This window comes from Chrysemys picta, chromosome 1 (genome assembly GCF_011386835.1).
Source record: "Chrysemys picta bellii isolate R12L10 chromosome 1, ASM1138683v2, whole genome shotgun sequence".
In the NCBI taxonomy this organism is placed as follows: Eukaryota; Metazoa; Chordata; order Testudines; family Emydidae; genus Chrysemys; species Chrysemys picta.
Window position 1 is genome coordinate 61,456,416 of NC_088791.1, and position 25,470 is coordinate 61,481,885.

General features: G+C 42.3%; 1 protein-coding gene across 6 annotated transcripts in view; it reads right to left on the reverse strand.

Annotated features, from left to right (window-relative positions):
- Window positions 1-24,862, reverse strand: part of TAFA2 (TAFA chemokine like family member 2) — a 311,638-nt gene extending 286,776 nt beyond the window's left edge. For 3 of the 6 annotated variants that reach the window (XM_065558044.1, XM_065558047.1, XM_065558041.1), the window contains exon 1: window positions 9,351-10,705. The gene's annotated coding sequence lies outside the window, so the exon portion shown is untranslated. Of the gene's footprint in view, window positions 1-9,350; window positions 10,727-24,777 lie in introns of those variants that run through there. The other 3 variants (XM_065558034.1, XM_024108057.3, XM_065558052.1) reach the window with 3 other exon arrangements.
- Between the last annotated feature and the right edge of the window lie 608 nt (window positions 24,863-25,470).

Below are 25,470 nucleotides of genomic sequence, written 5' to 3' on the forward strand. Positions count from 1 at the left end.
CTTGCTCTGAGCTGATGGGTCATGGCATACAAAAAAAACCCTTTTTTGGCAGGAAAGCAATCTGGTATTGCTGACTGCAGACTGTATTTACTTGACATTCAGAAAGATCATATGACGCCAATGCAGATGAGGTGAGTTTATGCAACAGTGAGGAGGAAAGGAAGGGCAAGGAGAGCATAAGAGATTAGATAATGGGTGGTTGGATGGTGTGATAGAGAAGAGAGGAAAGTGTGTGTTAGTATGGTAAGTTTTAGATAGCTATGGTGAGGGTGACTAGATTTTTAAGACATACCGTACATTCATGCCATTCTCGTTATAGCTGCGTCAGCACTTTCTTTACAAAAAGTTGTTTGTTTTTTTCCCAGAACTTTTACCATTTATCAGGTAATTAATAGACAATTTCAAGATTACTCTGCAGACCAAAATATCTATTAACTGATGGACGTTATTGCACTAAAGGTGATGTAAATAATATGCTTTTTAAAAATCAGAGCCTAAAAGTGTATTCAGTGGATTTCAAATATGTATTTACAGTAGACACAAACCTTAGGAGAGCTTTAAAATGTATAATAGCAAAATGCTTGAGAAAAGCCAATTATACTGGAGATAAACTCCAAAACATTAGACCACATATGCTCAAACAGAAAGAAGCTAAGAATGGCAAAGGTAAAGCTTCAGCTTCCTTCTTGTTTTTGTTTTTTTTTCCTTACCCAATTGTACCTAACTATTACAGGGATATAAGAGCACGAAGGGAAATATGTGCAGCAGTGACCAGGTTCAGATTTAAAGATGGAAGCCAACCATCAAAAAGTGGAAGTTTCAGAAATCTTTTGTATTTCTTCCTTTTGTTGGTTGGTGTCTGAGCTGTGAAATGACTCGGCAGAATCAAAACACAGGTACCGTCAGGAAGAGTATTTCCTACAAAAGATAAGCTTTATAAACCAGAAAATAAAAAGAAAGTTGCCATGAGTGTGTGTATATATCTGTACATAACAAAACTTCCCCAGTCTGGGGTCCACCACAGTCAAAAATCAGCTGATGGGCGTAGGACCCTGCATTCTTTTGGAGATTCTCATTTCTCTGTCTCCCACACAACCAATTTATAGTCCTTCCCCTGGCCACCAGTGCCACCTCTTAATCATCAAGGACCAGATAACTGTAGCGTTGACAAGGTGGTACATTATCTAAATCCAGAGGGAAGAGAGAGCCTAGGATTCCAGTTTATGTACACAAAAACAGGATCTTAAAATGGGAGCGTTGGTCAATTTTAACCATCAATAGCACTACCAGTTCTACCTATAATAACCATATCTGAATATACTGTATATTGCATTAGTGCGTATTAACAACGCGTCTTTCCTTGGGTTCTCGTAACATCATAAAACAAAAAGACAATATCTTTACTTATTTGTTACTATCACCAGACCACAAGATAAAACTAACAGCCTTAACTTATATACAGCTGGGCTCTTCTTTGTTAAAATACACAGTTAAATGGGTCTCAAAACAAGTTAAATATAAGTACCGGAATGCAGTCATGTTGATATTTTCTTGTTGGAATACTGTAACCAATTTTTTTCCTAATTAAGTTCTAAATATGACCTCATTTTTTGTGAGACTATCAATATCTTGTATACCATCTCAGATGGTGACATTTTATTCTATTTCTACACTAGTGACATCACTTTTGAACAATAAGACAACTATATTTGTAGTTTGTAATACTAAAATGCCTGGGTAGCTAATATAACCGTATAAAACTATCTGCTATTACAGCCTGCTTAGATTTTATTTCTATCTTTGTTTTAAATGTAAGTGTATGTAATATTTGTCATTGATGGATTATGGAGAATTTAAGTCGTGCATTTATCCACGGAGCTTGGATAACAGTGCAAGATTCTCAGCTGCTTGTTGGTCTAAGGCAAAGGTTCTCAGACTGTGGGTTGGGATCCCAAAAATGTTTTAATGAGGTCGCCAGTGCTGGTATCAGACTTGCTGGGGTCCTGGACCAGAGCTGAAGCCCAAGTCCCACCACCCAAACCGGGGCTCAGGCTTCAGCCCTAGGCAGCAGGGCTCAGGTTACAGGCCTCCTGCCTAGGGCTGAAACCCTTGGGCTTCAAGCTTTGCCACTTGTAGTGGTGGGGTCAGACAGGCTCAGACTTCAGTCCCCCCTCCTGGGGTCGTGTAGTAATTTTTGTTGTCAGAAGGGGTTGCAGTACAATGACGTTTGAGAACCGCTGGTCTAAGGGTATGATTTTTTCTTAGGGTAAAAAAGATCCCTGGTTCAAATCCTGGACAACCCCTCACAAAGACTGAGATTGGTCCTCTGTCTTTAAAATCTGGAGGTGAGGCTAGATTATCACAATGGTCCCTTCTGGCCTTGGAATCTATGAATAACATCCCGCCTCAACCCTGGTCACTAAGCAGCAAGAGTGTAGTCTGCATACATTTATAGGCCCCAATTCAGCAAAGTTTTTAAGTGCATGCCTAACTTTAAGAATGCAAGCAGTCCCACTGAAGTCAAATGGGGACTATTCACTTGCAAAGCATGTGTTTAAGTGCTTTGGTTGATAAGGCCTCAATCTTTGGCCATCAACAGCAAGCATGCCATTTTTGTCGATCGCATTTGTGTTTTTTATGATCTGGACATTGGATCAATAGGAACTGGACTGAGACCACCAGCTCATTTCACATAAACCACCAGAAAACTTCCAAATGGTATTCACTTTCAGTAATTATTGGCCTCGGTCGAAATTTCAGGTAGTGACCTAAATGGGAAAGGCCCTGAATCACATTATCTATCCTCTGAGCCATCAAGACACCATTCCCTTGTATTTTACACTATTACATGTAACGATACAATATCTTGCTCTGAAGTATGGTCCAGCTTAGAACTCAAAGGGCCAAACTGAGATCTTAGGTTGCACAGAGGTACATTCCTAAAAAGCCTCAGCTGTGACTGTAACCACAGAACATAGTTTTAACAAACTACTCCTGGATCCCCCAAACCTGCTGTTGTGAGACTGCATATTACTAAGACATAAATAAATGTACTATATTGTTTTTAAATATTATTAAGACCTTATCACATATTAGACAATTGCTGTTCAGTTTTACTAAGTCAATGAACAAAGCATAGCTGTGATGCATTCTCCTTGCATTTTGGGAACAAAGAAATTGCAATGCTGGATCAGACCATGGTCTATCTAGATCAGAATTCTGTCTCCAACCGTGACCACAACCAGCTGCTGCAGAAGAAGGTGCAAGAAACCCTGCAGTAGGTCATTATGGGATTACCTGCCCCAGGCAAAGTTTCCTCCTAACCTCCTCTAAGTTAAACATTGGTTCATGCCTCAAAGCATGAATTTCTCTCTCTTACAAAACATACATCTTAATACATACCATTATAACTACGGAAATTCTTGCTGTTCATATAAATGTCCAGTACTCCTTTTCTGTTGTGTCTGTCCACTTGCTAATTTGCAGAGTTCAGCAATTTGATATGGCCATCCCTGTCATAAGTGCAAATAGGTGAAGATTCTCATCACTAAGGCTACATACATGTTAGTCGAGGGTATTTTTAGTAAAAGTCATAGACAAGACACGGGCAGTAAACAAAAATTCATGGCCCGTGACCTGTCCATGTCTCTTACTATATACCCTTGACTAAAACTTGGGGGTAAGGGGGTGGCCTGGGGGGCACCGCATGGCCCAGGACCCATGCTGGTGCTGGGGGGCAGGTGGCAGCGCACAGCCCAGGACCTGCATTGATGCTCGGGGGGGGGGGGGGGGGGAGGAGAGGGAGTGTGCAGTTGGTGGGGCTGGCAGGCTCCCTACCTGGCTCCACGCCTCCCCAGAAGCAGTGACATTCCCCTCCCTTAGCTCCTAGGCAGAGGCATGGCCAGGCATCCCTACGTGCTGCCGGAGTGCCAGCTCCACAGCTCCCATTGGCCGGGAACCACAGCCAATGAGAGCTGTGGGGGTGGTGCCTGCAGGAGGAGACAGTGCACAGAGCTGCCTGGCCACACCTCTGCCTAGGACCTGAGGGATGTTGCTGCTTCCAGGGAGCCCACCCCGAGCCCTCACCCCCTCCTACATACCAACCCCCAGCCCTGAGCCCCCTCCCACACACAAACTCCTGCTGCTGCCGGGGGGTTGGGGGGGGGGGGAGATGCGATGGCTCGAGGCTGCCCCAGCAACAACCAGTGTAGCTGGCCTGGGAGCTGCCCAAACTGTTCAGGCAGCCCCTGGGCCAGCTGCACCAGCTGCTGCAGAAGTCATGGAGGTCCCCGAAAGTCACAAAATCCATGACTTCTGTGACAAACTCACAGATTTACTCATTGTCCACCTTTCCAAAAAGCTGTCAGTATTGTTGCACATTATAGTTCATAGTTTGTCCTTTCCTTGGCATTGTTAAATAAGCTTCTCATAAGACAAAAGACTATATACAATGGCACAGTGGTGTTAACAGACTTATATTCGTGATTCACATTATGAGGGTCAAAAATAACATGTCCACTGCAGCTACCAGAAACTCTATTAACATAGTAGCCATTATGAGGTTTGATAACCTTATAACAGGAGGTTAACTAACCCTCTTCCCAGCTCACACACATGCATTTATATAGGTGACTGGTTCCATATTGCTTAAAATAAAAGATCTGTTCTTGCTTACTCATGTGAGCAATCTGCTAGCATGAATAAAGGTCTGCAGGATCAAGTCCATAGAAAACATTTTCCATAAACCGCATGACAAATCTTACATCCATCACCAGCTACAGTTGCAAAGCATTCTGCAGAAAACTATTCTGATGTACCAGAAAAGAAGAAAAAGCTAAGAAAGCGTGTTTGGCTACTTGTCTCCATTTTATCTAAGTGTACAGTGTCCCACCATAATTACTACTGTGAAGCATGATCACATTATTATTTTCTCTCTCCAAAGTGTTTTTGGAAATACGTTTCAGGAAGGGAGCTATATAAAAATGAATTGAATTGTATATCTGTGGAAGTGAGAAAGCAATGCTGTTATGGAAGAGTGCTTTCGGCTGACATGATTATTTTGTTGTTTTCCTTTGATAGACAACTGACTGTACATAGTGATAAAAAGATAGCTGGAGATGGCCAGGTGCAGAATTAGAGCATAGAAATCCCAGCTTTACTGTGCTTTATCTAACACAAGGAAATGGCTACAAGCCAAATGAAATGATTGTTATTGGTGATGTCACCATTCACCATATTCCCAAGTAATTAAGGTCTCATTTGCAATGTGGCTACCAGCTGACATTATGTCTGCCTATTGGATGTAGCTGGGTTTTGCAAACCTAACTTGGGTTTTTAAATACAAACATATTTCTGTGATTTACAAAACAAAATACTTGGGCCAGATACTCTGCTGGAGTAAACTGGCACAGCTCCACGGGCAGTCCTCTCTTTTTAAATGAGGTTTGTAGTTTGTGTTCGACTATAGAGGTTTATGCTTAAAATGTATTACATATAGGTTAGTTTAATGTTTAAACGCTCTATAAATTGAAGTCCATATTGTACAGCCAGTAAGCAACAATAATAAACAGATACATCTCTACAAAGGAAACCAAAATGGAACTGTTTGCATTTACATTTTTTTACCTAAAATATCCTCAGAAATAAAGTGAAAATTTAACGATGTTCTATATCTAGAGATAATGGGACAGATCCTCAGCTGGTATAAATTGTCATAGCTTCCAATGGAGCTATGACAATTTACACCGGCTGACAAGCTGCCCCATTATTTAAAAATGCAAAGAATAGGTTTGCATTTTTTAATATCCAGAAGAAGCTGATGAATATAACAAAAAGGCCCTCAATCAGAGCACAAACATTTATTTCCATTCTTTAAGAACCCTATTTCAAAGGGGAAATGGAATGGAGTACCTGTATTTTCAAATGAAATGCCATTTCCAGCAGAATTACACAATTTTACAAAATCAATGGCTATGAGACAGTGGACATGTCAGTACTGCCTTTCATTTAAATGTGATGACTAAATATAGATTGTAAATATGAGAACCAACATTAATTAATTGGTTTTCGCAGTCCTTAGTTTCTTTGCCCTTCACAGTGACATGCAGTCTGTTTGCTTTAATTTATTTTCTTTGTTTTGATGATATTTGATTAATAAATACATTGATGAATTGCATTTGTAAATGCCATCCATAGATCACAAGAAAAGAGCATGCTTGATGTTCCTATTATGGCGATTTTGGAAGATTTTTTTTCCTCCCTCAACTTTTAGTATTTAGCAAACACACACATACACACACAGTGCTGCAGTGCTGAATAAAGTTCCCTGTTCTTATCTGAATTTTCAATGAACAAGCAGCTGCAGAATAATGTGACTTAATGAGGCACTTCTAATAAAATACAGCACAACTTAAAAGAGAGGCATACAACAGTTTGCTCACTGATAGACCTATCATTCAAAATAAAATTTCAAAACAATGGTCACATTTTATATATGACTAGTAAATTATATGATTTCCTAGTTTCCACAGTCACTGATAAGTGCATGAGATTGACAAATGTTTAGTATTTTACTATTACTTGTAGTCAAACCTAACACATAATTATGTAGCACTAATCTTCTTCTAATTGACTATTATGCTTTACACAGTTACTAGTAGGCAATAATACATTCCAGAAGAAAGATAGGATTACACCATTAAATATTACATGTAAATGTGGTGACACTCATATTTGAAAAATGCCTAGATATTTTGTGCCCACCAGAAGCTACACAGACTGTTAGCAAAGAGCTCCTTTAGCAGAAGTCTCTTTCACTTAATAGATAAAAGGAAAACCAATGTATTCATTCTTGAAAACAGTCAGTCATTCTATCAGCTCCACTGATTAAATTATGAAAGTTGATGGCTACTAAATGCTGTTGTGCAATCTCAAAGCAATGCGGTGGCCTACCTGCTTTAGCATAAATCTAAATGAGGCTCAATGAATCTTCAATCTGCAATTTGCCATTGTAACTGAATCTCTCTAGTATTATCTGTCTACATACATATTACAATTCTCAACTCCACTAATTCTGCTTATGGTCCCCACTAGCACTATCAACTGCATGACTTTTGCCTAGGTGTAAAGTGAAATCCCCTGGTGCTCTTGAAGAGACATGCAAAAACGTTACACTATATGTCAAATACATGTTAAAGTGCTAGATTAGCTCTCATTCGCTGATTAAAACAGTATGACAGGAATCAAGATTTTATTTCAAAATCACCTATCAACTAGACAGCATATCTAAATTCATTCTTTCAAAAGCCTCCTGCTCAGATAATATATGGGATTCAGTATAAATATGTTGTGAATATCAAGACTGATCTAATCCAAAATGAGTGATCACTGTAGTCCCCTCTTCACTAAAATCATGATACTGAAATAGTTTACGTTTACAGCAAGAACAGTATTGTAGCTTGGGAAATCAGGGCAGCAATAAACTGAAAAAAATAGATGCTCAGGTGAACATCACCAATACAATATCAAAGCTGTGTAAGTAATCAGCTAAAACTGAGTTTTAGCTGAATTATTTTACCACTGTTACTTGAACAATTATGAAATTATTAAGATTAGATACATAGGTATATTCACAGTGTAAAGTGACTGGAATGTTACTGCGACAGAACAAGTATAATAAATAAATCCTTCGTGCCCCTTTTAAAAATTGTCTTAGAAGTAGGTCATGTTTCTCAAGTTTACCTAAAGCCATATTTCCTGGTGGGACCGGACTATTTAGTTTGTTTAGGTTTTTATGTTATGCTCCATAAAGGAATCTTACATTACTATTTTTAATTTGCTTGGATCACCTAATAAAGTAGCTTTAAAATGTTAAATTGGTACCAGTCTGAATGTTAATGTCTAAAAGCAGGTGGTAAGAAAGAGCAACCAGATATTATCATTTAGTCAATAGTCATTTAAATTTATACAGTGCTGTCAGAAGACGCTAACACCCTGGATATTTTATGGGGCTGCATTTGTTTATTATTTAAATTAACAGTTCTTCGGGGGTCAAAGCAAGATTTCTTAATTACAAAGCCAAAATTTATTATTGTGGAGGGTTATACAGTTGTTTTTTAAAACAAATTAATACTCTCCAAGCAAAGAGTGGAAAGAGACCGTTGTAACTACACATATATATTAATTCAAAGTTCTTCAGGCAGTTGTTGAAGCTCCTGGTAAGGATGAGGAATAAAAGAGAAAAGCATGACAACTCTGCTCCTAGCAGGGCACTGAAAGCTGCTGCTCTTTGTGCTTTGCATATACAGCCTGTGCGTCTAATCCCACAGTTAGCTTTACAGGGAAATAAAGCAGATATTTTAAAAAACTGTCTTGCACAAGTACAATGGGGTGGAGGGGCTGGGAGGGAAAAACCTTCCCACTATGAAACAGAATACAGATAAAACGCTATTGAGCCGTTACACTAGTTTATTGAAATGGAAAGAAACAAGCAAAACATATGGGCAAGAAATGTCTCAGGTTAGATACCACGATTTGGGGAACATTTACAGAAAAAGAACTGAAGTCATAAATCATACGTTATATAGACCATTTTTAAACTATTCCTCAAACGATTCATTCTTTAACCTCTCCCTTAAGCCATCCAATAGAGTGATCTGTCTCCAAACAAAATACATCTCCCAATATATGGGGCTCTGGAAGTTATCAGCCGCGCTCTTTATGAAAATAGTTACGTAGAGAACCCGATAGTCTTACTAAAACGTCCACCGTTTTGCAGAAATGAGGAGGATTAAATAATCAAAAATGGACAGAATGTGGAGAATTCAAAGAAGTGACCTGACACATCTCATTGATCCATATTAGTGCATCACTGGGCTATTTATCAGGAGTCCAGTAAGTTTACAAACCAGAACTGAACTGGAAAGTGGAGTGAAATTTAAAACAGTTCTTTAATCAAAACAGGCTTTTCTTGAACTTTTTTGCACCGGGGAGGAGGGCTTGGAATAATCGACTCACTTAAATACCTTTCCTCACCCTCGTCTCTCCTCCCCCCAATTCACTACAACTTCTCCCCTCTACCTGTTTCCTCGCCCAGCTCTGATCGGATGTTACAGTGACTGACTGGATACTTCCCGCATCTCTCTTCACCAAGGGTCCAGACAAGACAAAACGAGGGCCGGGAGCTCGCCACAGTTTAACAGAGTGCGGGATCTCCCTTTACACTCACCCGAAACCCGCACAACAACAAAACTGTATGTGGGAGGGGGGGAGGGAACCTGAGAGCTGGGAGCAGGAGCTGCAGCTGCCTCAGCCCTGTCACATCTGGAGACAGCTGGCACCTTCTCACCTACCTGCAGCCCCGCTTCCTTTTGGAAACACCTAGCGATCCTCCTTCAGGTTCCGGGGGGAAACTCCAGCCTTATCGCACTTGCATCGCTTACAAAATCCCAATCCTCCTCCGGCATCCACTGGCATGAATTTGTTCAGGGGGGGGGGGGTGTTTTAAATTTGCTGTGTGGGGGTTTCCCCCCCTCCTCTCGGATTTTATCTTGAAATAAAACAGGGATCCGGCAAGCAGGTGCAGGGGGGAGAGGGGGCTTTGGAGGGAGAGGTTGGGGGGGTGTTTCTTGTGCACAATTTAAAAGTGATCAAAGGATTTTTTATAAAGGAGAGATGTAGGTTTTATCTGCTAAAAAAGGACAACGCCGCTCTCGCCCCTTTGCCAGATCAGTGAAGGTCCCGATTCAGCCTTGCAAGCAGAGAAGGAAGCAAAATTAACCGCGTCCTGCAGCAGTCCCCCTCTGTTATTCCACCTCTGATTGGTCTGCTTTTAATACACAGCAAGACTTTGCCCCCTCTCGCCTCGCTCCTTCTCCCTCTTGGGAAAGGTAATTGGAGAGTAAGAGATTCACCTGCAGGGAAAAAATCAGCCCGCACGTACTTCTCCAGATTGCTGGCTGGCTGTGGTGGGATTGTTTTAGACAAGCTGAGGCAGCTGGTGGGGCTTTAAATAAATTCAAGCCAGGCACGTCCCGATGAGGCGGGAGATGGTCCTTGCCTCCCCAATGTTTATCTCCCCACTGCTGCCCCAGCTCCTCGATCCTTCTTGCAGACCCCGCTACGTCCGAGCTGTGAACTAAGGTCCGGTTAATAGATAATGTGGCGGTGCTGCTGCCGCTGTATTGCTGGGAGCCTTTCCAGGAGTCCTACCGTCAGAGTTTCGGAGAGACTAACTAGCCCCATGCACATCGTGGGCTGAATTGTATGTCTGCCTTAGATCTTCTCTCTCTTCTCCAGCACCCACACACAGTCACCACCCAGGAGAAAAGGGTGCGGGTCCAAGCACCAAGCAGGTGTGTCGTTTCTTTCCCTTCAGAAGAAAGGGGAAAGCAGCCAGGTTAACACAAATAAATAGAGACACAAATGAGTAGAGGAAACGAAAAATCCATTCGGACCCAGTTTTGCAACTCCCTAGAACGCCAATCGCTGGGAGAAAAATGAGCGTGGAGTTGGTTTCCCCTTTAAAACCAATCTCTTGAGGGAGATTTCCCCTCCTTTCTTTATTGTGACCAATTCATGAATGAATGAAATCCCTTCAGACTGGGAGAGAGCCCATTCATAGCCAGGAAAACCTGGGGCTCCTGGGTGAGCTTTGGAGTAAAATGGTATTGAATAGGATCGGGCTGGGCTGCCTCTCGCCCCAGCAGCCACTGAAGAAGCAGCTGTATTGCTGCTGCGAGAAAACCCAACGCGCCGGGTGGCTGCAGCAGAAAGAGGGACAGAGGCAACCCAAAGCCAAAAGCTGGCCTGTGTCTCCCTCCAGAGGAAGAACACACACATATACTGACTACAGCCGATTTGAAATCTACACAAGGAAGGATCTTTGATCCCAATGACACACAACATTGGGCGCTTGGGAGTAGCTTTTGAATGGACATTCCAAGAGGTCATTTAGTAAGGTCACAATCAACTCCAGTTTACTGCGTGTGGCACTTATCTATGGGACCGTGGTCTTACTTTTATTCTTACCTTATTTCGCTTTGTGGCCTTAGCAGCGCAATGATCCCTTAGTTGCTGCATTTTTACTTTATTTTTTGCCATTGGTGATTTGATCCTTTAGCCCAAGGATCTTGGTTCACATAATCAAAACATGCACTTGGGAAAGGCTTTTAAAAACATGAGGCCACTCTTAGACACTCCTGCCTCCCTTCCTGTGTGTTATTCTGCTTGTTACTGGCTTTTTATGCATTTCCTCTTCTCACCCCTCTTTTTATCAGCGCATTTAGGATATTCTTAATAGTGCTTTCTTTGCTTTGGAATAGGTTTATTCTTGCACAGCACATGCTGTGTTTACAAATGAAATTATTATGGGATAAACTTGCCACCTTTTGTTGAGTAGCACCTGCACCTCAGCCCCCGTAAAGGTGGCAGAATCTGGTCCTATATCATTACTTTTGCTTAATAGAGGAGAGGTAGTTTAGGGCACATATTCTTTATGCTTTGCCTCTCCAGTTAACAGAGAGATCTCCAGCAATATGACAGAGGTATTAATAAACTAGACAATACAATTAGATGTGTGGGTGTCTATTTATTTTACTGGTTGCAAAAGGTTTTACATGGGTGTCAATCAGTGCAGAATTAAGCGTCCATGATATATTTCATCATTCATTCATTGACAGGTTTAAAAAAATCACCCATACAAATAATAAGATTAAACTGTCCAAGAAACAACTTCTGCAAGTCCCTTTACTGACACCCAAACCCTGTATGATGGTAGTCTGTGAACTGTATGGGAAGGAAAGTGAAACAGAAAAAAACAGCAGAGCAGATTTTTTTAATCTACATTTGTAGAACATTGGTGACTTTTTCAAATAATACAGAGGCATAAAAATCAATAGAGTCAAAAAAAGAAAACAACTAAAGATTGCAGATAGCTCCATAATGACTGCCCCTCCCTCACTAGTTCAGCACTGCAGGGGGAGTTAGAAATAGGCTGGCCTGGAAAGTGAAAGTAAAAAGTATTCTTGTTTTGTGATATTGCATGTAACAATTCTAGCAAAAACAGACACTGCTGTGTGAGGGCTCTGGAGGCATTAAAGGATTGTTGGATTTAAAAACAGTGCAGTTTTACTTCATTAATTTGAATACATCTGATGCCACAAAAAGATAATTGAACTAGTGAGTAAATGTGCTGCTGCATTCCAAACAAGCTAAAAGTAATGCAGAAGCAGCACTGGAAACGCTACTAGTAAGGAATTAAAATAACCAAGACACGGGGTTACAAGGGCATGTCTCAGTTCTTATACTGTATCCATCATTATACAATCTGAATGCCTCAAATGTGGTGGTGTTGCGACGCCACGAAATGCAATAGGCCCCAATCATGATTAGTGTCCAGTTGCTCTAGGAACTGTGCAGACACATAGGAAGACAGGGTCCCTTCCCTGAAGTGGTTATAGCACAATCTGACAGAAGACAAACTACAGCTACAAACAATAGAGGAGAAAAGGGAGGATGAGAGCAAAGTCATTCCTTCCCCATTTGTGGGGTTCTTTCATAAAGTAATAAGAGAAAGAAAAATATTTAAATAAAAATACAACAATGTAATTTAAAAGAAAAAGGAAACAAAAGTTGGCAGGGGTACTCAGCGCAAGGGCAGTATCTGAAACTAATTTAACTCTTTTTTTTTTTTTTTTAAACTTCCTACATTTCAAGTTGAAGTATCCCTCTAAAGAACATGGCTGGGAGGGATACAGTCTCAAAATGTGGTAGTAGCACAACCATGAACATTCTCAGTCTCTTCCTTGCTCAAGCCTAGCTGCAAACAGAATGAAAGGAAAAACTGCCCCTTACTGGATCCTGGTAGACTCAATTAAATGTTGCCTCTTAAAATTTGATGAGCCTATTAACAAGGGTGCTGGAACAGTTTGTATAGTAGGGGTGCTGAGAGCCACTGAATCAAACTGTAAACCCTGTATATAATGGAAACCACTTCAAGCCAGGAGGTGCAGCAGCACCCCCAGCAGCCCTAGTTCCAGCACCTATGCAATACTTTTGCACACAATATGGTGCTGCTCCTGCAAGCTGTTCCAGGCAGACAGACCCCTCCTCTGCCCACACAGAGCCCCCCTGACTTCATCTCTACATGAACACGTAAGTCCAGACAGATGGAACCATTTGGGAGACCGGGACCTTAGTTTCGCACTCTGCGGAATATGCCTGTGTCATGACCAAGGTGAAAATTAAAATTGTCCAAACCCGACCCAAAAGTGTTGAAATAGTCTGTACATTGTATATTAACTTGTTCACCTTTAAAGAGGGCTTATGACATACTAATCAATTAATCCTGATGTCATGCCATTATAAAGATTAGGGTTATATACTTGAAGTTTTTAGTGTCCCTCACCTCACAAAGTGTCTCTTACAAAGAGAAAGAATTGAACTTCAAATATCAAAATATGTTGGGACACATACCAGTATACCCAGCCCCAGGAGGATCAACCAGGTGCTATAGGCTCCTACAACACCCTCTTCCCTTCAGCTGGCATAGAGGGAGTGTGGGTCCTAAACTGCACCAATCCTCCGTTGCCGTTTCATTGCTATAATTTATGCCTGGGAACCCATTCTACACACAGCACCCCTAGCATTAAGAAAGTACAAAAGTGAGCTTTATGAGGATGCCTTTACACGCACCCACATAATTCTGCCAGGTACTGCTCAGCTATAGCCGAGAGTCTGGTCCACTAGGTTTATGGTTCACTAAAAGCCTCTGGACAATCCAAATTCTTGCTCAGTAACATGTTGCTAATCAATACAAAATTAAAAACTGAAGGAAAGTGAAAAGGCAATGGAGCAAAGTTTTTCTGGAGCTCTTTAACAGATCTCCCGTAGGAAACTATTAAAATCACGATGGTTATTGGATTCTAAAGGAAATACAATTTTAAATTAGAATAGTAGAATCCAGCGCTGACTAGAGAGAGGGAAAGAGAAATAATTATACTGGAGCTCTGAGCTCAGGGCCCCCCTCTCCCCAAAAAAGTCTGTAACATCTGTGTAAAAGTGAAATGGGAGGGGTTAGGGCCCTGGTGAACATGATGTACCGGGCTCCCAAATTTCTCTCGATGGGCCTGGCGGAATTGTCACTGATTTTCCAAAACTTCCACATGACACTGAAAAGAAATAACAGAAGCAACTGTGCTTCTGTTATATAACATGCAGGCCATTCGAAGAACTGTTATGTGCTTTTCTTTTCTTCCATTTCCAACCACTGATCTTAAAGCATGCAAGCCCCTGAAGTGACATGGATCACAAAGTACAATGGCAACACACATAGGTGTTGAAGCTGAAGAAAGGACACCGTCCAGGACTGAGGCCTAGTCTACACTAAAAAGTGTGAAAAAACACAGCCCTGACTGATATAGTTATGCTTACACAACCCACAGTGTAAATACTGCTATGCTGATAGAAGAGGGTTGACATAGCTAACTTCATTTGGGGAGGTGGTGTCCCTACACTGACAGAAAAACCCGTTCTGTTGGTGTAGGCTGCATCAACACCATGGAGTTATGCTAATATAGTCTCAATAGTATAGACCTACCCTGAGAAAGAGGATACCCAAGTCCTTTGCCTCCGTTTGTCAAGGAGATATTGTTGATATTGCTTTCGCGGAAGCTTAACTGTTTCACTTAAGTTTGGTAAGAAATAGGAACACTAATAATTCTTTAATTCAAAATATCAAAAACCATATATTTTGAAAATGTTACAGCTCAGAAAGCAGCAGGAAATTACAAAATATAAATTATTGCGCAAGCTTCCCCCTTATTAGGTCTCAAATGCCATATAGTTTTTTCCACGCCCACAATCTTATATATGTGTGGGGCTGGAAGAATTAGATGTTTATCAGTAAGTGCCAGTAAAGATTAATTTCATTGTACACACACAAACCAATGAAAACACATTTCCATCGATAATAATCAAAATATGCAGATAGGCATCATAAGAAAAATGCTACATAAATCAAACTCTAATGAGTTCTTAAGTGATATTTACTTTGTATATTTTGACATGTGATGACAATTTGTATTTCAATAGTTGTAAGCTTTAACTTTTTGAATCTCAATTTGTAGTCATTAAATAATTGTCTGACCGCCCCATAATTTCCCATAACTATGAAAATTTAAATTGACAAAAATAAAAAAATGCTTAAAAATAAACATCAATATTGTGATACTCTGTACCGCAATGTAGCACCCTAGAACCCCCATATTCACCACTCTTATTATAATATGTTTTGTACAAAGTATACCTTGTGAAGTATCATTTTAAAAGTCTTGATCCGATGAAAATTAATATCCTGTTGGATTGTGTGTGTTATTATATGTGAAGTGATGTAGTATTGCTATTGTATTACTGAAATATGTTGTAAAGTTGAAACACCCACAACCAGCTTTCAGTTACAACAAAGGAGAATCCATCAATAGCCAGACAGGATTAATGGCTCATCAACACCCAATCCAGTATCCCAGAGACTTCTCGGTGAAGGCACGTATGCCATGGGGGCGGACTAACACACATCACAGCAAAGATCTTCAAGAGAGGTAGTGACATCATCACATGGCCTCTCCCTCCTCCATCTCAACACCTGGAGGGCATCTGGAAGACAAAGACTTTGAACTGGGGAGTTTGGTTTCATGCTGGAAAAGGGTCCAGTCTGTGCATTGAGGAACTGTAACCTGCTTGTACCATCTGTCAAGGCTAAATCCCCACTCTGTCACTCCGAGTGCAGAAGTGAGGACTGCAAGGATTTTAAACATTAATACTGGCCACTCCAGGCTTGTATTAAAACTCCCAAGGTTACAGCTTTTCTCTGACCTTGACTTGGTAACCGCTGCCACCACCCAAATGTAAATTCTGCCCCGTCTCTTCAGCCCAGAGAGCAAAGGGAAAGTTTCTTTCCCCAATTTAAAAAAGTTCTACCTTCCCATTGGCTCTTTTGGTCAGGTGGCCACTTTTCCCCCCCCCCCCCCTCTTTACCTGGGGGACTTTTTAACCCTTTACAGGTAAAGCAAGTAAAGAACAGCTACCAAGAGGGATTTTACAGCTAATTGGCTGGCTGGCTATCAAAGGGAGCTATCCCCTGCTTATTTATCACACCATCTTTCAGGGTTAGAAAAGCTTTTTGATTCAACTCTTGCTTAGACTAAAAGTTTAGGATTTAGATTGCGTGTTTCTATTTTTATTTCTTAAGATAACTATCTCTGGTATCCCTTTATAATCACTTAAAATCTATCTTTTTGTACTTAATAAATTTATTTGGGAATAGAGTGGTAGCAAGGAGGAAACCTAGTGGGAGAGTAAGCCCTGATATCCTTGCCTGACTAGAGAAAGGTGACAAGTACTCTGGCGAAGTGTAGAGCAGCCAGTGGGAGTGGACAGGTTTCAGTGGTAACCCCTCATAAAAAGGACAGTATTTAGATATTGTCTTCTGTTAGGAGATTCCAGGGGGAGGGCTCTGAGAGTCCCAACCTGAGATAAAGGAGAATCTAAAGAGGTTCCTAGGGAGAAGGCCTGTGAAAGGCTGTAGTAGATGGAAGCCTAGGTAAGCAACAGCAAGGAGTTGGACTCAGCAGACCTTAGCTGCTGGTTTGAAGGTCCTTGGACTGTAACCATTTTCAGTGAGTGAGCCCGGATTCCTCTACCAGCCCCTGTTATGGTGGTTAAGGCTACTAAAGGGTACAAGACAATGGAGAGCCCTGAGAAAGGCACACTAGGACCATAAGGCTCAAAGTTGAGGCTGCAGACCAGATACAAGGACACTGACCTTTTATTTTGTTGGACTTTTACTCTGGAAGGAGTGGACTAAATCATGACCTAGCTGGAGGGCTGAGCTATGAGAGAACCACCACCACAGTGATGGTTGGCAGAAAGCCCCAGATTGTGAGAGAGCTGCCATGCCCAGCCACAAGGAGGTGCTCTAGCAGTGAGAGAATCCCTTCAGTGGGACACCTTAATTTTTTTTTCATTCCTGTATATTTGTTTCATGGTTGTAATGGTCCAATATTTCCTTGTCAGAGTTAAATATAAGTTTCTCTTCTCTCCTTGAGCTTTTCATGATACCAGGTATTGAGTGGCTATATTTTACTAAGTAAGTGTAAAATTCAGTTGTATAGTGGCCTGTAGTGAATGCTGACTGCAATGGACCAGTGCCTCAGCCATTCATGGGATGAGTTAGCTAGGTATTAAGCTGAAAAATTAAGTGGTCTATATGTGCCAGAAACTTTCTAACATTATGCCACCTACCATAGATTAAGTAATAAAGAACCATTTACTGTGTAATTTATAAACAAATGACTTTAGACTATCCATCATACACAGACTAGTACAACATGCTATGTGAGTATCGAAGGTAGAAAAAACTGCATGATATATTGTATGATCTGAGTAGTACATGATACTGTATTAGTCAAAAGCAATCAGACTGTGGCTATTTTTCAGAAGCCTGACTGAGCTCTTTATGAGCATTACTGAAAGTTGAATTTGGTAAGTTCTCTGCCATTGCCATTTTTTCTGCTATTTTTATCATAATTTGTACCTGATATTGCTTGCTGGTGGATTTTAACTGGATGTTACTAGTGTGTTGCATTGGTACTGCTGAAAAAAAAGAGATTACAATGTATTAAATTAAGGCACAGAAGCCATACGTCCCTTGTAGTGGCAAAAGCCCCTACAACAGATTTATTGAATATCACACAAATGTACTTACATACTGCATATTCTAGGGAAGAGGAGACATGAGAAATGGGTAAGCAAGAGAGGAGAAAGCAACAGTAAAAGTCAAGAAGCAACCCAGCTGTGGAAACTTTTGGCATTGACGAGTATAAAGAAGAAACAAACAAGGTGCATAAGCCCCAGAAGATAGTTCTTGATGCTAAAGTGAAAATACTGCCCCCCTCATGCTTATGTATTGAGTGAATTCCAATAACATCTCATTTACACTTCGGTGATACCAGGGCTGGCCTGTGAGGCCCACGAAGAACATAGCTGTGGTCTTCACTCCTCAGCATGATTTTGAAGAGCTCAAAATGTCCATGCACCAAATAAATAAATAAATAAAATTGATCTTAAGTTCCCAACCCTTTTTCTTGCAAAGTTTATCTTTAAAAACGAAGCAGGCCACTTACTGAGTTTAAATACTATATATTTTTTTAAATCCGCAAAGCGAAGCTGAATGCAGGTTAAGCTGAACAAATGGAATTGTATTAAACCCTGTGTACTGCTTTGTCCATGCCACTGAGTTGCTTCCACCTAACGCCTCGCATTGCTGGTTTTCCTAGTGACTCCTTAATAACAGTCCCTCCAGGAAACATTGGCCTTCTGACTCCAGTTTCGCTGATCATGATACATCTTCTCTATTTTACACACACATTTAAATGTAAATGTTAAAAACATATAATTAATGCTCAGATTCCTACACAATGTCCCTATGGCCAGAGATTGCTAGTGCATAGCCAAGTTACTCTTGTCTTTTCCACAGACTAAGCTGATTATAGTTTTGAGATAGTTTGGGCTCCACTGCAGTTGCCTGTTGGGAGTACCACTGCTACATTCATGACTGCTTTAGTCTACTCTTTCTGGTTTCTCTCTAATGGCTGGATCCTCACAGGAATTCCTATCTCCAGGGCTGGTAGGTCCTTGGTTGACCAGTCATACTCTAGTGAGAGCTTTCTCTGATTGTTGGCCATTGCCTCTTGGTGGTGTCTCCATCCTTCTGGCTGCAACAGATCTCCCCTCACCTGTAACTGGATTTTGATCCTTTACTGGACTGTTTTGGCATCACAGTGATGAGGTATTCCTGGGTGCCTAAAATGCTAACAAGGGGTCTGCACCAGAAGGAAAAAGCCTTGTTGTTGAACAATCTCTTAACTGTTTTCACAGCTGATTCCATGGGTATGCTGTAGAGGAAATGTTGTAGTCAAAGTCCCATTTGCATACAAATCTTTCAATTCTTCTGAGACAAACTGGGCTCCATTGTTGAACAGTGTCCAGAATACCATATTGTGTGAAGTGGGCCTTCAGTTTGCCAATGACTGACTTACTACTTGTATCAGGCAGTGCATTGCCTTCTTCCCCCCGCCCCGCCCCAAAAAAACCTGAATAGTAGTGTGTAATAAATCTGTTACCACCTTTTCCCATGGTTGGATGAGCAGCTCATGTAGTAACATAGTCTTTCTGTTGACAGTTCTGACACAACTGGCAGGTGTCACACCCTTCTATTATGGCATGTGAGTTGTGTATTCATTCCCAGGCAATAAACACATTCTTGAGCCAGTCTAAGACAGCTGTCAATGCCCTGGTGTGAAGCATGCAATTTTTTTGCATGACATCCTTGCGTAACAAGGTGGGAACAACAGTTCTCTGCCTTCAAAACAGGATTCCATCCTGCACGCTCAGCTCATCTTTAATTTGAAAATATAGTTTTGCTCTTACTGGTACTTGGCTTTTGTCTTCTGGCCACTCTGCTAGTATTGCTCTCTTGACTGCCTGCAGTTGGGTGTCTTTTTCCATCACCTCTTTGATTTCTGTCAGCTTTGCCATGGACGCTGGCAGGGCCGGCTCCAGGCACAAGCCTGGCAAGCAGGTGCTTGGGGCAGCCGCTCCGGAGAGGGGCAGCATGTCCAGCTATTCGGCGGACAGTCCCTCACTCCCGCTTGGAGCGAAGGACCTCCCGCTGAATTGCTGCCCCAGATCTTTTGGGGGGGGGCTGCTTGCGGCGGCCAAAACCCTGGAGCTGGCCCTGGACACTGGGAAGACAGTGCAGCATGTTAATGGATCCCTTCTGCCCCCCGCCCAACTTGCTGATGCTGAGTATTTATGCCATGCACAGGATGTCATCAGCTAACATCAGTAATCCTCCTGGACAAGATCTGATCTGTTAGGTAGCACTGGAGGTGCATCAACATGCCCTGCAGTTGCTTTGGAGCACTAAGAAGGGACTTTGCTATGATTGTCTCTAGGGGGTTGTGGTCTGATTACACTATTACTGGGTGGCCATGCATGTACTGATGGAATTGCTCCACTCCAGATATCACAGCCAGAAGCCCCTTTTCTATGTGGGTGACCCCTGTGCAGTCTTGGCTGGCATAGGTTTGGTGTAGCCCTTGCTCAGGAGCACCTTTCTCTGAGGGAATCACCCTGGAGCAGTGGTTCTCAAACTTTTGTACTGGTGACCCCTTTCACACAGCAAGCCTCTGAGTGTGACACCCCTCCCCCCCTTATACATTCAAAATACATTTAATTATATTTAATACCATTATAAATGCTGGAGGCAAAGCGGGGTTTGGGGTGGAGGCTGACAGCTCGCAACTCCCCCCTTCCCCCATGTAATAACTATGCAACCCCTGAGGGGTCCAGACCCCCAGTTTGAGAACCCCTGCCCTGGAGTGGCACTGGCTCTCCTGGCTGTTATGCTTTCAGGACAGGGGTATGTGTTATAATTTGTTTCACCATGCCAAATGCTTGCTATTGGGGAATCTTCCCAGTCCCACTCAGCTCACAAGGCAGGATGTTAACATATGGGTTCCACTTCTGCCAGGTGTGGACAGAACTTGGACAGAAAATTTATCACCATTATGAAGTGCAGTAACTCTTGTGTGCCAAAACCCATTCCTCACGTCACAGACCATTAAGGTTCTGGCTTTTCAGATTTCAAGCAAGAGGTTATCAATTGTGGGAATTGGATAGTGACATCTTTTCACTACTTGGTTCAGTGGCTTTCAATGGCAGGTGCATAATTTGCCTAATGACTTCTTTACTACCACCACCACGCTGCTAATCCAGGCTATACTGGCCTCTACAGGTGGTATGATCCCTGCTCTGCAGACTTTTGAGTACTTTGGATACTGGATTAGGTAGTGCCCCTAGAATTTTCCTTTGGTAACACACAGATTATACTGTGGGGTCTACTTTCAGTCACACCTTTCCTTTAAGGCACCCTTTAGAAACATCACCATCTATTTTAAAAATTGCCTCGATTGTCCATGAGATTTTCCCCTTTTGCTTCTTGCACTGCAGCTATAAAATTCAGATGTCTCCTGACCAGATCCATGGCTTGTATGGCTGTATTCCCCAAGCGGGGTTGACAGTGCTTACCTCTACCACCACAAACTTCAGATAGGAAAATGTGACCTCATAGTAACCACTGGGTTCATTATGCTCTCCTGGTACATTATTAACTTTGACTTAATCTTACCCTGAGAAATCACATTGCAGGAGCCACCACCATCCAGCTGAAAGCTCACAAGGCATTTCCGTAATGACACTGTTGCATGCACAGAATCTGGTACTGTCCTTTTGTTGCTTTCCTGTCACAACAGCCTGACCCCGATATGCTTTTAGACTTAAGAGTTATGTCATCACCACTGTCTATCATCCCCATGTTGTACAAGTCTCTGAATCTTTGAGACCTTCTGCTCTTGCGCACACACTGCTAAAGTGGTTCAACATGCCATATTCCTTGCAGTGCTGTCCTAGTACAGCAAACTTCTCATACCATCTCCCACAGTAAATTATTCTCACCTGGGTATAGAACCCTGCTCTCCTTTGCTATTGTTTCACTGCATTTACTCCTGGGGGTGTTGTGGGTCCTGCAACTTTAATCCTTTTTCCTGAGGCTTCTGCTGCACAGTCCATGTTTAAGGTGAGATCACCTTGCCAGAGCAGGTAGTAAAGCCAAGGGCCACAGGCTATTCTGTCCTGAATTAAGGAGTCTGTCAAAACTGCATGTAGCTGCCAGTGTGCATAAAGGAGTAATACAGATGACTATTTCCCCCCCACACCTCCCCCTGCTCACAAATGCATACATTGGATTAGTAGTGGAAAGACCTCTGTCACTCAAATTTCATGACGCTTTGGGGAACAAGAGGCCACCAGGGCTCCTGGACTGCTGTGAGATGGTGGTGCAGACCTCTCAGCCTTGTTTCTGTGTAGCAAGGGAGCATGGCCTCCTTCTGAGACTGACAGGGAGGAGATCCTGCCAACCGTCCTCCCCACCCCCCACTCAGATGCAGATGACCTGAGCCCCTAGACTATATGGCACTCTGTCCTGCCAGAGGCCTGGACTATTTGCTTCCTGGGCCTGCTTAGAGGGCTAGGGCCTCTTAGACTGCTAATCCCCCAGTAACCCTTTCCTTGCCAGGGGCTTGAGAGCAAGAGGTCGTGGCCTCCTTCCAAGGTTGACTGACTTGGAGACATCCCCAATAAGGTGAAATAACAGTTTTACTTTCCTACTGTTGTCATCCTGCATGGCCAGGTGTGTGTACAACTCAAATGTCTCCTTCCACCGGGTCCATCACTAGGCTAAGTTTGTGTCTGCAAAATCCCAGGGCTCCCGGTGGCTGCTGGCAGAGTTCCAAGATGCATGCTGCTAGCTGCTGCACTTAAGAACAAACAGCTCAGGCATTTCCTCCACAGAATCATAGAAATGTAGGGCTGTAAGGGACCTCGGTCATCAAATCCATCTGCCTGCACTGAGGCAGGTCCAAGTAAACCGAGATCATTCTGACGGATGTTTGTCCAACCTGTTCTTAAGCCTCCAATTATGGGGATTCCATAACCTCCTTTGGAAGCCTATTCCAGAGCTTAACTCCTCTGACAGTTAGATTCAATATCAGGAAACACTTTCTAAATCTCCCTTGCTGCAGATTAAGACCATTACTTTTTGTCCTTCCTTGAATGTACATGGAGAACACTTGATCACCATCTTCTGTAAATAGCCCTTGCATAACATATTTGAAGACTATCAGGTCCTTCTCTTCCCTCTCCCCCCCCCCCCCCATCTTTTCTCATGCCCAGTTTTTTTTTTTTAACCTTCAGAGAATTGGACACCGTTTTCCAGCTGAGGCCTCACCAGTGCCAGGTAGAGAGGGACAATTACCTCCTAGGCCTTACCCAGAACACTTCTGTTAATATAACGCTGTGACAGATCCCCAGGGTAAAACCTGGAACTGTGGAACCACTGTGCCCCCTTAACACTTCAGCCTCACTTGTCTCTCAAATGCTGTGCTAGTGACTAGCAGCCATCCCCTCCAAAGGCTGCGATCACCCAGTCAACAGGCAAGGACACACCAGCCAAGTTGCATGAATGCTCTCTAAGCCCTCACGAACCATACACAGGAAAGCACCAGCAAATCTCCCTCTTCCCCCACCCCCCAGCTTTGCACCCCAGAAATATACCATCTTACACTGCTCAAAACCATCTCTTGAACAATGCAAGCTCATTAGTTTGCCACTTCATCAAAGGATAGCTTCATCTGCTTCATAATCTGAGCAGATTCCCTAAACACTTTAGACAGACTCACTGGTAAACTTTTATTTTAACGTTTTATTCTTATTAACTACAGAAAGATAATAAGTGATAGGCATAAATGATGGGATGATTACATTAGAATTTAGACTGATTTTTACTTTTTATTCCTTAAACTTTATCAAACTAAGCAAGCTTTGAATCAAACAGCTTTTCTCACCCAAATGGATGTTGTAGATAGGAATTCAGCCTGTGTATTAAGAACTATAACCTCTCTCAGTCTGGGACTAATCTCACCATTTCAAAGTATTTATCTTCCCAGCATTCTTGCTGCCTTTAGGAGAGGTCAGGGGCTAATGTCAGAGCCTCTAATTTATACCCCCTCCCAATCTATGTGCATGGAAAGATACTGTCTCAAACATGGAGTCAGGAGTCTCACATTCTACGTGCCCCGCTGAGACTCTGGGCCTCCACTGTCTTATTTGGGAGGTATCTGCTGGGAGAGTAGATTCTCCTTAATGGGCCATCAATATGTGGCTAGCTAGTCCTCATATAAATCTCTTAGATATTAGTTTCTCCTTTGTTGCCACCGAAAGGCCAGCTGTGGGGATCTCCCAGACTCTCAACGTATTTCAGTAACACACACAGCAAAATCTCAACTCTGTATACAATATAAATATTTTGACAGAACAATGGGTTTCAGCAAATCATAGCTTTTATGATACCTTACACAGCATGCTTTGTACAAAATGTCACAACCATATACAAATGATGTACAGTATATCACAACCTTTTTTGTAACACCATCACATTGTTGACTCATTCAATTTGTGCTCCACTATAATCCCAGATCATTTTCAGCCCTACTACCACCTAGCCAGTTATTCCTAATTTGGAGTTTTTTCTTAAGTGTAGTACTTTCCACTTGTCTTTATTAAACTTCATCTTGTTGATTTCAGACCAACTTGTCACAGTCATTTTTTAATTCTAATCCTGTCCTCCAAAGTGCTTGCAACCCCTCCCAGCTTGGCGGCATCTGCAAATTTTATAATAATCCACTCTCCTCTCCATTATCCAGGTCATTAATTAAAATATTGACTAGTACAAGGCTCCTAGTTTGACAGTGAACCACAAATAACTACTTTTTGAGTATGGCCTTTCAATCATCTGTGTATCCACTGTGACAAAGTTCCTCCTCTATCTTGGTGGGTCCTGCACTTATTGGCAGATTTTCTTGCCTCGGAGATTCACCATGTGGGTTGGGGAACAGCCCAGAGACCTTCCCCTCTGGAAGAACACACAGTCCAGGTCAATTGGGAGGTTTGGGGGGAAACCAGGCCCACCCTCTACTCCAGGTTCCAGCCCAGGGCCCCATGAACTGTAGCTGTCTATAGTGCCTCCTGTAACAGCTGCATGACAGCTACAACTCCCTGGGCTACTTCCCCATGGCCTCCTCCAAACACCTTCCTTATTCTCACCACAGGACCTTCCTCCTGGTGTCTGATAACATTTGTGCTCCTCAGTCCTCCAGCAGCACACCCTTTCAGCTCCTTGCATCTCTTATTCCCAGCTCCTCACACCACAAACTGAAGTGAGCTCCTTTTAAAACCCAGGTGCCCTGATTAGCCTGCCTTAATTGATTCTAGAAGCTTCTTCTTAATTGGCTCCAGGTGTCCTAATTAGCCTGCCTGCCTGAACTGGTTCTAGCAGGTTCCTGATTACTCTAGTACAGCCCCTGCTCTGGTCATTCAGGGAACAGAAAACTATTCATCCAGTGACCAATATATTTGCCCTCTACCAGACTCCTGTACCCCACTGGTTTGGGTCGGTCACACTACCTTATAGTAACTTCATCTAGCCCACATTTCCCTACTTTGTTTATGAGAATGTCATGTGGGGCTGTGTCAAAAGCCTTACTAAAATCTGTCTCCTGCTTCCTCTTTCCTCCCCGTCCAAGCAAGTGGTCTCATTTTAAGCAGCTTCTGTGGCTGCTGGAGTACGGTAGAGTATGCAGGAGCACGAGAGGTGAGCAGTCTTGTCTAGCAGACCAAGAATAGGACTGCAAACCAGAGGTTTCCTCATTTTTAAACCCAGTACTACCGACTACTGGATTATGTGTGGATGCAGTTTAAACGAAATTATGAATGAATTCTACCTTAGAATAGAGATTT